This window comes from Benincasa hispida, chromosome 12 (genome assembly GCF_009727055.1).
Source record: "Benincasa hispida cultivar B227 chromosome 12, ASM972705v1, whole genome shotgun sequence".
Classification (NCBI taxonomy): domain Eukaryota; kingdom Viridiplantae; phylum Streptophyta; class Magnoliopsida; order Cucurbitales; family Cucurbitaceae; genus Benincasa; species Benincasa hispida.
In genome coordinates this window covers 30,615,238-30,632,072 of record NC_052360.1, presented here as the reverse complement: position 1 = coordinate 30,632,072, position 16,835 = coordinate 30,615,238, and positions in this window count along the sequence as shown.

Genomic DNA, 16,835 nt, shown 5'->3' with positions numbered 1-16,835 from the left:
CTATGTCTCCAGATATCTACCCGTTCTTACCCCTAAAATGGAGGTTTATTGAGCCAGCGTTGTTGAGCCAACTCTCACCTATGCAAATCTAAGGATAATCCCAAATAAACAGGAGTTCATAGTTAGCTTAGGATTAAGGTCAAGTTACCTAGGTCATCACTTTGAAATAGTCAATCTTAAATAAACAACGTTATAAAGTAAGAGTGACTGATTTCGTGGTCCGATCTTGTACAAACCCATTGTATAAGACGCCCCCACTCCTCATGTCATAACATATACGAATTAGGATCGCATCGTTTGTAGCACTTTACAACTCCTTTGTAATAACTACAAAGTGGGCCGCATTCAATAGTGTTACCAGAATAAGCCATCTAACCTTATCCATATACTATAGATCATTTTGACTATTTGCTCGAACCTGGTCCACTTTTTTGTCTACACATAAAGTTCAAGTACTCATATAATAGTCATGGATCTTTTAGTTTATTGGATTTATTTCTAAAACGAAATAAGTAATTCATATATTCAATAATAACTTATTGAATTTTCAGAATAAGTTTTATTGTTTACAAACCACGAGTTTTAGGACATAAAACCCAACATCTACTATATTGAATTATCTTAATTTATGTTGTGTTAATTGGTTCATGTGAATGATGGAACACGTTCTACACTATTCATACTCCAAAAAAAATGTATCTAACTGTGCCCAATTTATTTTATTAAGCTATACGTATGTATGTATGTAGCTAAATGGCAAAACGTGAGAAAATGCCAAAATACATTTGGACGAAGGTTGAAGATGTATAGTTAGTGGAGTCACTATTGCACTTAGTGGAAACAGGTTGGCAAGCTAATAAGGGAACCTTCAAACCTGGCTATCTACAATAGCTACAATATCTACTTAACGAAAAGATTCCTAGTTGTTCCATCAGGTTGTCAATAATAGAGTGCAAGGTTAGATTTTTAAAGTGACAATGCTGTACAATCGCTGAGATGCTGAGTAATGCATGCAGCAGATTTGGTTGGAATGATAAGTTCAAATGTGTGGAAGCAGAGAAAGAGGTTTTCGATGTATGTATTCAAGTAAGAAAACACATTAAAGTATTATTATCTTACAATGGTGAACTCTTTCGAATATGATATTATATTCTAACATAATATATGTTTCTATTTGTAGTCTCATCCCAACGTGACGGGTTTAAGACACAAATCATTCCCCCACTATGATGAGCTTTCATTCGTTTTTGGGAAAGATAGGGCCACTGGTGGAGACAGTGAAACCTCGTACGATCAAACATCTGCAACAGATGATCAATTGGAGGATATTCAGTTGGGATCACAGGTTAATGAGCAACAAGGAAGTATACCTAACATGAACATACTGACAGTTGATGGCATGGATGAGGTTTTCTCATATATGCCCATCAGTAGGCATACTGGATCAAGTAATGATACGAGAGGAATGAAACACAAGAGGACTCCCTTCCAATCTGAAATGCTTGACATTGTACGAACAGTAATGGACGTGCAGGAACGTAAAATAGAGAAACTTGTCTAATGGCAGAAAGAGAAATATGAATTGGAGCTTAAGAGGCGTCATGAGGTCATCGAATAAATCTACCAAGTTGAAGGTTTAGAGAAGAAAGATTAGTTGACCCTCATAGATCTGTTGGTGGATGATATTCAACAAACAGATAGTTTTCTAGTCATTCTACCACCATTAAGGAAAAGGTATTGCATATATTTATTGGGCAAGACTAACTAATTACATTATCGGTGTTTGGAAGTTGGTTTGTTATTATTATTATTATTATTTTTTTTTTTTTTTGTAACTTCCCCTAGTCCCTTATTGCATAGGTATCATATATTTGTTGATTTTTCGTGACATGTACAAATGGCCCGTAGCATGTGGCCCTTAGATATGGATACAAATATTTTTCAAGCAAGTTATAAAATGGTCATGTATAAAGCCATCAAATTATGTAAAATCTTTTGAAGGGAATGAATTTAATGAATTTCATATCTGATCTAAACTTTTTTTATCAGTAGAATGAATTTAATGATTTCATATCTGGAATAATTAACACGTTTTATAAAATCATCTGGCTTTCTTTAACGAGAAGTTTGGAATGAATAATACAAAATTGAAATGTATACCATATCTTGAGATTGGAAAGAATAAAAAAAAATGTAATCAATGTCTTATTCCAAATATGATGAATACATAATTGAACTATAAGATTAAAAAAAATAGTGTTCATACAGGCAAATTATTTTAGAGTACAAAAAACTGAACCAGATAGCATTAACATATGAACTTTGCACACCCAGACACAGACATGTGAACTCAGATATATCAATTCTGCACACCCAAACATAGACATATGAACTTAAACATAACAACTCTACACACCCAAACACAGACATATGAACTCAGACAACACAACTCTGCACCCCAAACACAGGCATCAGAACTCCCAAAACATCAAAACTCCAGACATCCTATATCATCTCAACGCCCCAAACAGCCCCTTATTGATTTCAATCTTACATTATATTGTCCATCTAATTGCCAAACAACAACCTAACACAATTATCTTTAAAGACTTATATTAGACCCACTTTAAAATTTGTGACCTATTTATACAAAGACTTTAAATTTGTGATAATTAAACACAATTTTACAAACACTCTACCATATTTGATATTCCTTAAAAATTTAACCAAACAGTTACCAAAAAATAAATTACACCACTTCAAATGGAATTCTAAACACACACACAGAGAGATTAAGCATAAAATTACACCACATACGAAGATATATAATATTGTTGCATAAAATGTAATCAAACCATCAGACAACACGTAGAAAAGGTCGTTACAGAACAAAATTCAGAAACATAAAAAGTAAGGAAGGAAAGGTGGGGGGGCCAAAACTCCAAAGACAATGGCATTGGCCACTTTATTCATACAAAGTTGAAAAGTAGTGTATTAGAAATTAATAGACAATCAATAAGTTGCTTGTCGAAATTTCAAACACAGTGCTTTGTGCAGAAGCAGCGGCGGCGGAATCCCCTGCAAACGCCACCGGTAAACCCCTCTGTTTTGCAGATATTGCCACAATTTGTGTCACTAAAGCATAGACCCTTGAAATTGTGGCTCGGAGATTCGCATACCCTCGCCTCCGCAACCATTGGCGCCATCCCTTAACCACGTTAAATCATCCATCAATTTAAAAGCTTAAATTTATAAATTACGATAAATTTGTTATTATATCAATATTTTATGATCTATCTTACGAGTTTGAATTAGGAGTTCATAATTCGATACCATGTTATATTAGTAACCATCAATTAATATTCTTTTTTATATTTTTTTTAAGAAAAAAATTAGTAAGTGGTGTGTTTCATATTTTTTTCGTGATAATATGTAGGGTAGGAAAATTAAATCTTTGATTTCTAAGTTGATAGTGAGTATTATATACTGGTTGAATTAAAACCATTTTAGCGTGTTTAACATGTTGTTTGAGATGTTTTAATAAAGTAATTTAGTAAATTCTAGAAATAGTTTTTAGACAAAAAAATTCAACTAATTTACGTAAAAAAAAAAAAAAAAAAAAAAAAAAAAAAAACTCATTTTAAAACTTTATTTCCAAAACTGTACCAAATGTACACAATCATTATAATTTCATATGTATAATATAATTATCAATGCCTTTATAGAAAGGTGTTCTTTCTAAAAATAATTTTGTACTATTAATCTTGAAGGATGAGATTTCATCTCTCAAATCAAGTATTAAAAAAATCGTATAAATAAATACGTATGGATAGTTTCATCGAAGTGATAATAATAATATAAATAAATAATATTAAATCTAGATATTAAATATTGAGGGGAAATCATTTTTTATCATGCTCTATGTTTGAGGATGAGTCGTATTTTACTGCTTGATAACATAAAACTACTCTTGAAAAATAGTTTAAAAGAAAAAAAAAAGGGTAAAACATTTGTAGTCCAATCAGCTAAAATGTATCATGTCGTAAATATTTTTTAATATGTTACAAAGAAAGATGGCATGATATACTAATACAACCTAGACTACACCTAATCATTATTTTTATGAAAAAATATTTGCATATTGTTGTTTCGACGTTCGAATTTGAAGAGAGGAATATTTTCACCATGTGAAAACACTCTAAAATAGAGCTAAAAGTACTTTTAGACGAGAAAAAGCTTCAAAAGCAATATAATAACCTAAACGTGTTGAGAAGATGCCTAAAGATTCTTTCAACAAATAGAACAAACAAAAGTAAAGGATCAAAATACACAACAAACCAGTGCCAAAAATGAGGAACAACAGGAAAATTGCAGCTGAAAAGAACTTCATATTTAGAGATATCTGAGAGAAAGAGAAAGAGAAAGAGAGGATTTTGTGTGTCTTTGAGTTTAGTTGGGGATGAGAGTTTATACAATGAGTAGAGGGTTTATATAAGAGTTTAGATAGCACAATGAAATTATATTGATGGAACATAAAACCAATCTTCCAATAGGAATGATCCTAAAAAACCAAAAGTTGAGAGAAAATCTTCAACAAAGGCATATAGAGCACTAGGTTTAATTTGATTTTTCAATATCCTTTTTTGCCCACACAAAAATTCTACTAATTTTCTAATTAATTAGATAGCAACTAGTTTTGGACTGAATCATTATGGATGAGTAAAGTTAAACCATAGGTAGATGTTGGTTTCTACACAAACCCATCTTAATTAATTACCCCTTGTTTCAACCTCTAATAAATTAATATACGTTACATATAGAGACCACCACGAAATGAATTTGTATAAAACATATTCATTTTTTCGTTAAAGTAAATGATGAAAGTAAATGTGACAGCTAATGTGTAAAAATCAGAAAACTTAAGTAATATTATTTACGATTATATTTGGATATAATATATACACATTTTGCAATGGATTAACTATTAATTAAGTGAATTATTATAATTAAGTCATCTTTCTCTTTGAATATTCCTCTATATTTATTATGTGTGAAGGAATTTTTACATGTCTATTTAATCAAAGTATTGTCTTTACTATAAGGGTTATCCTACAAAGAATCTTATTTGATTGAGAAGCAATTTATTGCTGGAATAGAAATTTCAAAAACGTTTGTGATTTTGTTCAAACTTAATAGTTTTATGGGAAATTTTCATTTATAGAAATAGTATAAAAAAAATACGGATAAACATCGATAGATTTCTATCAGCATCTATCTTATAGTATCAATGATAGACTTCTATCTGTTTCTATCACTCATAGACTCATAAACACCGATAGACTTCTATCAGCTTCTATTAGCTTTTATTAAAAAAAAGATTAAATTTCATTATTTTGTGTAAATAGTTTCCGTTCTTTTTCTATTTTTGAACATCCTCCTAGTTTTATATTATTTTTACAAGCTATTAAGGGTGTGTTTGGAATGTATTTTCAAATGTTTAATTTAAAAAATAAGTCATTTTGAAAAATTTAAAGTGTTTGACAATCATTAAAATAAATTTTGAAGTGTATTTTCAAATTTTTTATAAAAAAGTATTTAAATATAAATGATTTTTTTTTTAAAAAAAAAATACTTTTTTCTCAAGTTTATTCAAACGGATCCTAAATCTCGACGATGAGGATTTGCCGTAGTGATATATATTTTTTATTAGCTTATTAATATGCTTCCCAACCTTTTTTCTTCTTCTTAGAAATGTATATATGCTTCCAACTTATTCTAATTAGGTGTTTAATTAAATCTTATTTTAAACCTTTCAATTTTTCATATTTAGTTTGTTTAAATTTCCATTGATGTGAATGTGTTCAATTATTATTATTATTATTTATCTCAATGTGTTCTGTATTTCTAGATTATTGATTTGTAGTTCATTTTATATTCAGCAAAAATAATCTTGTTGAGTAGGTAACGTTCCAAACTTAATTAAGATTTATATGAAATTTTACTAGTACTTTTTAGTTTTTTATTCAGTAAACTTTAGTCGGACACATTTTGGAACTTAAAAATATAATTATAATCGAAAACAAAATGTATGAAAATTTTGGCCCTATTTCCAATGAGCATTTGAATTTTTTGTTTTAATTTCTAAAATTTAAGCTTATAATAAACGTTACTTCTCTGTAAATTTGTAAAAATATTTTCAAAATCTAAGTTCAATTTGGTTATGATTTATTAAGAAAGATGGAAACTAACCATTTCCAAAAACTAAAAATTCTTTTTCGAAAAAGAAATTAATGTTCCTTGAACTCCTTTCGTAGCTGCTTGATTTTTTTTATTTTTGGTTTTGGTTATTGAAAATAAAGTCTATAAACACTATTTTTACCTTCAAATTTTTTCTTTTATTATTTATTTTTTTACTAATGATTTAAAAACTCAAGCCAAATTTTGAAAACTAAAAAATTAGCATTTAAAAACTTGTTTTTGTTTTTAAAATTCGACTAAGAATTCAACCATGATACTTAAGAAAGATGCAAATCATTATAAGAAAAATTAAGAGGAGATTTAATTTTCAAAATTCAAAAACAAAAAACAAAATAGTTGTCAAACGAGATCTTGACTTTTAATTATTGGTTTTTGAAAATTGTACTTATTTTCTCTTAATTTTTTAGCCATGATTTTCATCTTTTCTAAGTACACATGTAATTCTTAACCAATTTTCAAAAAAAAAAAAAAAAAAAAAAAAAAAATTTTGAAAACTATCCTTTTTTTTTTTTTTTAGAGTTCAAAATTTTTAAAATTTTAACTTAAAAGTTGGTAATACTCTTAAAAGGTACACAAAAGTTAGAAACCATTGAAAAAGTAGTGTCAATTTTACTTTTAGAAACCAAATAGTTCTTAGACTAAAATATGTCGTGTAAGTGTTAGAAAATGAAATGGGTTATTTTCAAATATAGAAAAATGAATCAAAATATTTATAAAATATAGCAAAATTGTAAAATTATCAATGATAGGCGTTGATAGACACTGATATCAGTGACATTGATAGACATTGATAGAAGTCTATCAACATTTATCATTGATAGTTCTAAAATTTTGCTATATATTATAAATATTTTCGATCGTTCTCCTATTTAATAAGATTAAATGTTAGGCAAAGGTCGGTTTACTAGCCTTTGTGATCGCCAGCAGAATTTTGACAACCATCTAAATTGAAATTAAAAATAAATTCTTGATTTTTCTTTGGAAATACAAGTGGGCTATATGATCATGGTCGATTATTTAAAAATAAACAAAGGCAATTCCTTCTCAAAATGGAACTTTTCTACTCTTATCGGTAAGGAATTGGAAAATCTAACTTTAAGCCAAAAGGCAAAGACTACTTGCTACGTTGGCCGCCCCTCTTTCAAAGACAAAACAAGACTTTGAGAAATAGGTACATTGATTTAACAAGTGAATAAGTGATATCTACATAATATATTAAATGAATACGATATATCATTTTGAGTAGCATCATTCTCTTCGTTAAAGTGATTATAACTTGATAGACCAAATGCACATCATTGTATCGTGAATAAACTTTTGACCAACCAATTTTGAAAACGGTAATAAAATAGTAAATCCTTTGCTAAAAGTATAGAGAAATGTTGGAATACCTTGAATCCTAATTAATATTGGTTTAGGAGATTTCAAGTCAAGGTAGAGATTTGTTGGAATGCCTTGAATACTAATTAATTTACGAGATGTTTAATTATTTATTTCATAACATTCTCTCTAATAAAATTATACTATATAAACTCTCTAATCCTATAAGTACTATTCATTCTGTAAATTATATATTCTATAATATTCTCTCTAATAAAATTGTTCTTCCTCTACCCATGGACATAACTAACATACTGTTAGGGAACCACGTAAATCTATGGGTTGATTCTCTATTCTTTTTTACCTTTTTTGTATTCTTTATTTGTTGATTTCATAACAAACTGGTATCAAAGCCTAATCGTTAGGGTCTTGAAATTTCATATTTTTTTTTACAATTAAAGATGTCTGGCTTAGACGTAAAAATCGACAAATTCACTAGGAGGAACAATTTCGATCTATAGCAAATCAAGATGTGATCCATGTTGAAGTAGTAGAGGTTGTGTGGGACGCTTGTACCACACCTTTCCCCATCTGTCTTTCATTCATAGATGTTGAATATCAGAATTGTTCGTAGGTTACACATAACCCAGATTAGGTGCTAGCCAGTCCCACCGATCCTTCGTCTGTCTAAATTCTTTGTCCACACATGTCCCATCAAGCAACCACCATTGATGGCCAACTACTCTAGATCCACCGCTCGGAGTTCCTCTCTGTCTAGATTCGATGTCGCATCATAGCCCGTTAAACGTCGTCGTTCTGTTCCATTTGTGTCATCGCTCCATTCTTTAGATCTGCTTCGTTTTCTATAGATTTCATGCCACTCTTCGCCCCAGATCTGCCATCGTTCATCATCTCTAAGTGTCACATCTATCTTAGTTTGTGGGTCTTCAATCAGCTGTGCGAAGTCCCCGCCCTTGCCTTCACCCAATTTCATGAACCCATGGAGATCTAACGTCGTTCGTGGGTTTTCACCCATGGTCCGTGGTCAATGGGTTTCATCTGTCTTTCCATGGGTTTCATGAGATAATTTTGGTCTGATTTAGTCAGCCCAATCTGGTTCAATTCTGTTAGACCAGTTTGGTTTTGGTTTAATCTGATTTGTTTTGGTTCAGTTCAATTTGGTTTTGGTTCAAGTTGGTCCAATTTGGTTTGCAATTATGTCAAATCTACGTTTGCACAGACTTTTGTGGGTCTTTGTTCCATTTTCAAAATTAGTGGGTTCTATTTTAGATCTCTCTATGAGAATCTTTGTTTCCAACCTAGAAGTATTCTATGTTTAGTTCTTCGTGGATTCTATTTCCAGCCTAGAAATACTTTGTTTTTTATATTCGTTATTTGTCGATTTCATTACAAGAAATGTAGTAAAAAAAATTATTTCTTTTTAGGCTGAGCATAGTTACCCGAACTCGATCGACGAATGGACAACAATGGCTTTCTTGCAAGGCTCTTAACTTATACCCTTTGATGATGTCAAATATTTCAATATGAGACAAACTCCTACCTTTCCTTCAAAACTAATTTTTGCCTTGACCCAAAGTCATTCCCAACATAATTCAGCAATATCAATATATCTTGTTATTTCTTTGATGTTAGACAAAATAGAAATTCTTATATCGTACTAAAAAGAAAATATTTGATCCATCGGACATTGACAGAACTTAATTCGTGATTAAATTGATAATAATAAACTCATAAAGTAATTTAGGATATCTATCTCTTATTTGGTTATCTCTGTCCTTATTAAGTCTAAAGGATTTAGGCTTTCTTTAGAGGATGAAAAACAAGAATTCATATCTTATGACATTATCTAACCTATTTGCAGCAAGAAGATGAGTGAATTCTAGATATGAAAATACATGAACTGGCTTATCAAATTACAACTTAGTTAGCTAAATGGGACTCTTCAAATTGGGAAATATTATGACAATTCTATCAATGCAACGTGAGGTACAAGGACCTTTATAGAAATACATGACTCGTAGTTGGTTAAAATAACACTTTGGTCTTATATAACGGTTCAATTTTGTAATTTTTTTTATTTTTAATTATTCAATTTTAATCATTATATTTTAAATAAATCTTTAAAATACGATATTTGAATATATTTTTAAATTTTATAGTAAAAGTGCTAATAAATATCTAAAAAAATTTAAACCTACGACAAACTAGCGGTAGGAACTAAAGTTAAGATTTAACCTAAATCTTAAAGTAAAGGACTAAAATTAGACCATTGAAATAATAAAGGCTAAAATTAAATAAATTTTAAAATATAATAACGAAAATAATATTTTAATCTTAGAGTTTTATTTAGTATGGTGGATTTGGGTATGAATTAGATTATTAAGGTCTCTTCTCATCACGTAACATATCAGTTTTTTGTTTTTCTTTTTTCTATTTTCTTTTGAATGTTTTTAGTTTTTAGTTTTTTTAAAAACAAAAACAAAACATGTTTCATAACTCTTTTTTGTTTTCTATTTTTTTAAAGAAACAAATTTGTTTAATAACTCTTTTTTATTTTAGTTTTTTAAAGTAAAAAGGAAAATAAAGAACGGTTTGATAATTATCTTTTATCTTTTATATAATATAATATTTATTGAATTTCATAAAAATTCCCAAATTTTATGAAGGGTTATTTTTAAATATAGAAAAATGAATCAAAATATTTGAAAAATATAGTAAAATTTTATAACTATTAAAGATAGATGTTGATAGACACTGATAGACTTCTATCAATGTCTATCAGTGACATTGGTAGACACTGATAGAAGTGTCTATCAACGTCTATCATTGATAATTTTAAAATTTTGTTATATCTTGTAAATATTTTCAACAGTTTTACAATTTGAAATAATTTCTCTTTTATGAAGTATAATGCTCCGGGCCCATTCATTAAAAAGGAAAAATTACCGTGGTTGGCGATTTCAAAATGAGATTTTGCAAGCATGTCTTCCATATTTAAGATTTTGCAAATATGTCAACATCTTGGATTCTGATTTTTTTTTTTTTTGGTTGATTCTTTATTTCAAAATTGCCCTCTTGACAAATCAACATTCTCATTCCTACTTTTTCTCCCACATTTGTATCATTTTCTTCACTTTCATAATCCCAAAACTGCAATTCTAAACCAAAATTCTAAACTATAATTCTATTGAAGTATGCTTAAGAGTGGGAATTAATCACAAACATTTGATATGAGTCTCATAATTGATATCTTAACTAAACTAATCAAGATGAATTTTTACATATAAATACCCAACGTATATCAATAAGCTGCTATATATAATATCAAAGTGTATCAATAAGCTTATATATTTAATATCAAAGTGTAGAAATGTATTGGTCACAAATTGATATATCCTAAAAAGAGTAGATTAGTAAAACATGCGTGTTTCATTTTAGAAGCATGATATTCTAAGTGGATAATAGTATATCAAATATATAAAGGACGAGTGTATCAGACATCAATCAATAAATACTTGAAGTAAGACATAATATACAACCACTATATTTAACAACAATCAATATTCGAAGTGTATCAACAATATATCAGTACATATAAAACAATTTTCAAAAATATCATTAGTGTATCAACGGTATATCACATATTAATTAACTTTATTGATCTTTCAAGTAAACAATAACCAATTACTTATTTTAAAGTAGAGCATGTGTTTTCATCTTATTGATATTTCAAGTATTCATTTATTGATATTTTCAAGTATATCAATAGTAAATCAAACATCAATTAGTAACTTATTTTGAAGTAGAACATGAATGTTTTATTTTATTGATATTTCACGTCTATTAGTAGTAAATCAAATATCAATCCGTCTATTTAAAGTAAATTAAAACATGAGTATATCAAACTGTATCACTCATATATCTAGAATAGACTCGTTCTTCTTATTGGCCTATCATAGTGAAAAGTAGAAAAGAGTGCCAAATGAAACTAAGGGTCGTTTGGTTGGAGGAAAAAGAGGGTGGGAATGGGAATGGGTTTGCAAAGCTCGTGTTTGGCTGGTGGGATTTGTTTATTTACCTTGGAAAAGGAAATTCCTATGTATCTTTTACCCACACAAATGAAGGAATTGTATACCCATTGAGAAGTGTAGATTTTCATTTCTTCTTCCGCTTCCTACCATGATTTTCCTTCCTTCCCGCCGTGAAATCGTATAGCATTTTGTTACTCATCGATCGTGTAGCATTTGGTAAGCGATCGTGTAGCATTTAGTAGGCAATCGTATAGCATTTAGTAGGCGATCGTATAGCATTTTGTTACTCAATGACCGTGTAGTATTTGGTAAGCGATCGTATAGCATTTTGTAGGTGATCGTATAGAATTGGGTAGGTGATCGTATAGCATTTTGTTACTCTGCGATCATGTAGTATTTGGTAAGCAATCGTATAGCATTGGGTAGGCGATCGTATAGCATTGGGTAAGCGATCATATAGCATTTTGTTACTCAGCGATCGTCTAGCAGAGCTCAGCGATCGTCTAGCATTTGGTAAGCGATCGTATAGCATTTGATAGGGGATCATATAGCATTGGGTCGGCGATCGTATAGCGTTTTGTTACTCAGCAATCGTGTAGCGGAGCTCAGCGATCGTGTAGATAATTTAAGCGATCGTATAGTATTTTGTAAACAATCATGTAGTAGAGCTCAGCGATCGTGTAGATAATTTAATCGATCTTATTGTTACAAAGTCGACAATTAAAGAACACAAAAAAAAAAGGAACGTAGAGATAGAGAAGATCGACATACAGATATACGTGATTCATTATGAATTCTGAATAGGTTTACTTGGTTGTTCGAAGCGCCAACAAACAGATTCAAGGCATTTCAACAAATGATTGATAGGGACAATCTCAATTTTTTTTTAATTCCCACGTACTATTTCCGCACATACTATTCCCAGACATTGTTTTCCCATGCACAACCAAACATAGTCATCCTTGATTCCTAGTAATTTTATTCTCCGACATCCTTAATTCGTGGACATTGAGAAAACCTCAATCCAAATGGTCCCTAATGGTAAAGGTGCTTCCGAGTGAAAAATGAAGAAATTTAATTTAAAGAATCTGCTGCTGTAGGTCAAAAGTGTGCATCAAATGACTGTGGAAAGTAAAAAACTATATATATATTGACTTTAAACTTTTTACATAAACATAAATTGGAGTTATATGTTTTTAGATCAAAAAGGGTTTTTTTATCCCTTATAAAAGTAAAATATATAAATTTAGAACAATCTTTTCATGGAAGTTTAACATCGAATAGCCTTTGATGATATAAGTTTGAATTATATTTGTAATAATAAAAAAGTTTTTACTATAAAATAATTTAAATCCAATTTTATTAAATTATGTTGAAGTTGAATGAATAGTGATTAGATTGAAGTTTTGATATATAATTGATGGAATTAAAACTTTTATGATATTCCTAGAGATGAAATTGATATCTCTAAAAAGATTAGAAAATAATGACATTTAACCTAGGGAGGAAAACAAATCATATATTTAGTCAAACAACTTGTACTTGAACAGTTTTTCTTTGGAATGATTAATCAATCTTTGGCTTTACTTGGATGAACTCTTTCCTTGATTGGCTTTCATCTTGTTGTAAACATGATATAAGAATTTTTCTTGTCTGCCAATAATGTTAGGCAGATCTTAATGTTATATGTTGGTTATCAAAAATAAAAAATTCAAGCCGACAGAAAAATGAAGTCTCCTAACAACACATAAACGTGACATACATTCTCTCTTGTAATAGCCATCAATATGAATAATGCGTGACTTTTTTTTCTAAACTTCATCAAGGAGTTACAGAAAAGGCCCTATACTAAGGACTATACTAGGAACTTAATTGTTACCATATATGAATTATATGTACAGTAAAGTAGCAAAATCATATATAATTTGTACTTTTCATTGTAAAGCATGGGGTGAATATCAATAAAATAACATGGTATAGAGCCCTACTAGGATTTTATTTATTAAACTTTAGTGGTCGTCGCTTGCCACCAACCAAATTTGTGCACACCATCCCGGTTTGCCTAGCCCTATGCACTGCTTACTTAAGTTTTGCGCGTGCACAGATCTATAGCTCCACACCAACCAGATTCATCCCCGATTAGATGTGTAGCTCTAATTTCGCGGGCACATAAACCACACCTTCTGCCTACCGGAGACGTTGTTGCTCAGACCGCGCCTTCTGTCTGTCATTGCCCAAATCTTAGACCAGATATGCTTGTCGTCACCCAGATTGCCTCCTATGGAGTTTTTCAGTCAAATCGCCTCTGCGCCTTTGGCCTGCAGTTTGCTCCAATCATCATGGATCGTACAGGTCCATCGTGGAGTTTGCATGAAAGAATGGATTTTACAAGTTTGATTTGAATCAATTCAGTCAAGCCAATTTAGTTCGGTCTACTGGCTCAATTTAGTCGACACAGTTAGTTAGTCAATCTAGCTAGTTTGGTTCGGTTCAACTATTTAATTGTTTCAACTACTTATATATTTGTTTCTAATGGCGAAAATTTATGAATCTTACACATGCGCAAATTGTCGACTATATGGTCATAAATTTGCTAATTTTCATACAATTTAGTGCAGATATTATTGCCAAAAATGATGTCGTATTTTGAAAAATTGTCCTATTAAACCACCTTGCTCTCTGGGTAGATCCACCAAACTCGAGGCTTCTCTAAAACGGGCTCCTCATCTATTGTTGTTGTTGCCTCCTTCTCTATGACCTTCCTCCTCCTAAGTTTTCACTTAATAACTTTCAAATTTTACTAAATTAGGTATTATTCTCCAAATCTTCTGCCATTTGTTAGGATGTATGTCCTAAAGCCTCATAGTTAATGAGTTATTTGAAATAATGGTTGATTATTTTATATATGCAATTATCCATTAAGGAAAGATCCAAGGTTATTTTATGTAATATGAATAGTATGTGGTAGACATATAGGTGGATCGTGTTCAAGGAATAACCTAAATGGTCTTTAGTATATGGATACGTTTGGGTGTTTTATCCTTGTGACACTACAGATATGATTCATTTTGTAATGTTACAAGAGTTGTAAGTGTTACGAACAATTTGATCTAAAACATTCATGTGGGGACATGTGAGTGGGGATATCCTATACAAAGAGTTTGTAAGACCAGACAACAAAATGATTAGTCTCTCTTTATAACACTATTAACTAAAGAGATTAAACATTTCATAGGATAACTAGGTAACTCAACCTCAATCCTTAGTGAGTTATGAACTCTTGTTTATGAGGATAATCCTTTGATTTATATAGGTGAGAGTGGCCTAAGTTGTTGACTCAATAAACCTACCATTTTGGGGATTTTTCAGAGTAGGGATTTTTCACAAAATGGAATTCACTCATTCCCGTCTTTAGGGTAAATAGATGAATTGCTCCCTTAAGTATTGACTTCGGGTCTTGAACAATGGGGCCCCTCCCTCTCATTGGCCCGAGAGGATTTTGTTTATGGTAGGACCATAAACAGATTATTCATTAAAGGATCAGTGGGACTTAAAGAGTAAGAGGATAATTATATGGGTAGAATGGTAATTTGATCTAACTATAGTTACGAGCAATTCGTGAAGGGTTGATACCACACCCCCTCCCAGATTTTCCTCTTTTACCTAAAAGAAGTCATGAAGATAGCAAATACCACTCTTTTGTGATACTTGTTTTCCTTCTTGACTTATTTTACCCAACAACTTCTATAGTTGAGTAATAAATTAACCCAATTTTTTTTTTTATTACCAACCAAACTTAATAAAGAATGAAATCAAGCTTGTGGCAGCAGCAGACTCGACCTCAAGCGATATCAGAACTCCTTCGCTACCTGTGGGAGAAAATAAAATATTGGAAAACATGAGTTGGGGAGCCTGGTGGATGGCATTTTATATGAACATAGGGTTTTCTTTTAGAAATATTTTTGGAAAACGTTTACAATCTCAAATTTAAAAGGCATCAACAATGAAATAAAACCCAAACATAATCATAGCCAAGTAATTTTTGAACCATTTCAAAACAGTGAAATGGCATGGTTCTAAGTTTCCTTAAACATTTCAAAAGCTATATCCACATAAATTCATCCAAATCTCGTATACCAACCCTATACCCAATACAACTCCTTTTATGTGCACATGTCGATAATATCTCGCTAGACATACTCGAGACATGCCAACAACAACCAGAATACAATATCTGGTATCCAATGGGTTGAAATCTATTCCAATCAAACCATAGTAAAAATATAAGTTTTCAACCAAATCCAGGGATTTCAATCCATTAAATCATTTTAAATAGAATTATTTAATAAAACCCGACATAAAACATTCTTCCATAGATAAAACATATTTATCTAAATCTAGAGTTTAACCAACAAAAAAAATATGAACAAATCATGTCAAATTTTCAAACGATACATAGTATCATACCATATAATAATATATTAACCAAAATATTCGAAAATAAACCATTCATAGTTGTTGGTCAGTACTCCTTAGTTTATAAGCTTCCACACCCTTAGTTTGATCTGGAAAAGTAGTCCATGCTCATCAGGTCATCCCCCATAAATTTTCTTAAATTTAAATAGTCCTTACTTAATCCATAATTACACCCAAATCCACCTTATATCCTTATTAGTCCCTTATTATTATTTTTTTTCAATTTGATGATTTGTGAAAATAAATCCCTTAATTATTCCAAAATCATCAAAAATCACACATAAATCCAAAATTACTAATTTAGAGCTAAAATATCGAGAAATCCTTATTTGGGTTCCAAAATAACTCACCGAAACCCAAAAATAACAAAAACATGTCATTGGCACCAAAATGGGCCATGGGCACTTGGTTGGGCATGTGGGCATGTTGGACTGGGTGTGGATGTGTGACTGGGCAACAAGTGGGCGGGGGTGCAAGCACTGGGCATGGGTGGATGGGCGCTAGGAGCTGGGGCACACAGCAAGGGCAGCAGGTGGGCATTGGACGTGCACGAGCGATGTGTTAATGGGTGTTGGACGTGCGCACGCGGCATGCTGATGGGCGTGGGGCGTCCGTGTCACACCCCGCCCCAGACCACCCTCTTAGCCTAGAGAAGGGCGTGACTGCAGCAGTTATCAACCCTTAGGCTGATACTTACTGCCTAAAAACTCTTGCAGAATAACTCTGATA